Below are 949 nucleotides of genomic sequence, written 5' to 3' on the forward strand. Positions count from 1 at the left end.
GGTATATCCCCCTTAGAGACCTGTACTGAGGCTCAGACTGTGGTCCACGGTATATCCCCCTTAGAGACCTGTACTGAGGCTCAGACTGTGGTCCACAGCAGATCCCCCTTAGAGACCTGTACTGAGGCTCAGACTGTGGTCCATAGCAGATCCCCCGTAGAGACCTCTACTGAGGCTCAGGCTGTGGTCCACGGAGTATTCCCCTTAGACACTTCAGGTGAGGAGCTCGGCTTTTGCAGCAAAATTTCAGGGCAAGTATAAAGTTGAGAATTACTAAGAAACAGAAATTTCATGTTTTATATTTAAGCATGGGAGGGAGAAAGTGAGAGAGTAGTGAGAGGGGGGAGAGAGAGCGTCAGAGAGAGAGAGAGAGACAGAGAGAGAGAGAGACAGAGAGAGAGACTTCACTGTCTTTGAGTTATACTGCTGAAAACATGTCATTTATAACCAGGCTCTCATATTAAGAGAATTCTTAAAAAATTAAGTTTCAAAATGAGATAGTTTACTTCTTTTTCTTATTTTAGAGAATTTTCTCCTCTTTTAATAAAGTTACAACCTTGACTATGAAGTGCATTGTTGGGGATAGGCATGAGGGAGGATGCTGACAGGTTAAACTCAAAGATAACATACATTTTGGTCTTGAGTGTGGTTCATTTGCTGATTTAATATTCTTGTTTGAAGCTTTTTTTTTTGAACTTTAAACAAAATTTTATTACACAAAGGTTGTCACATAATTGGATACTTCTCTACTTTGTACAGTTATCTCGCTCCACAGAAAGGCTCCTCTGACCTCTTGTCTGGTGGCACAAGCGCCACAGTCCTGACCGTAGCGGACGGACCAGCAGGCCTGCATTGGTGACTCAAGTTGAAAGCAGGACACTGGTATATGGCTCTTGCACCCAGTATCAGGAATGTACAAATGTCTTTATTCAAAAATACAAAATAAATT

The sequence above is a fragment of the Microtus ochrogaster genome, unplaced genomic scaffold, assembly GCF_000317375.1.
Source record: "Microtus ochrogaster isolate Prairie Vole_2 unplaced genomic scaffold, MicOch1.0 UNK40, whole genome shotgun sequence".
Lineage (NCBI taxonomy): Eukaryota > Metazoa > Chordata > Mammalia > Rodentia > Cricetidae > Microtus > Microtus ochrogaster.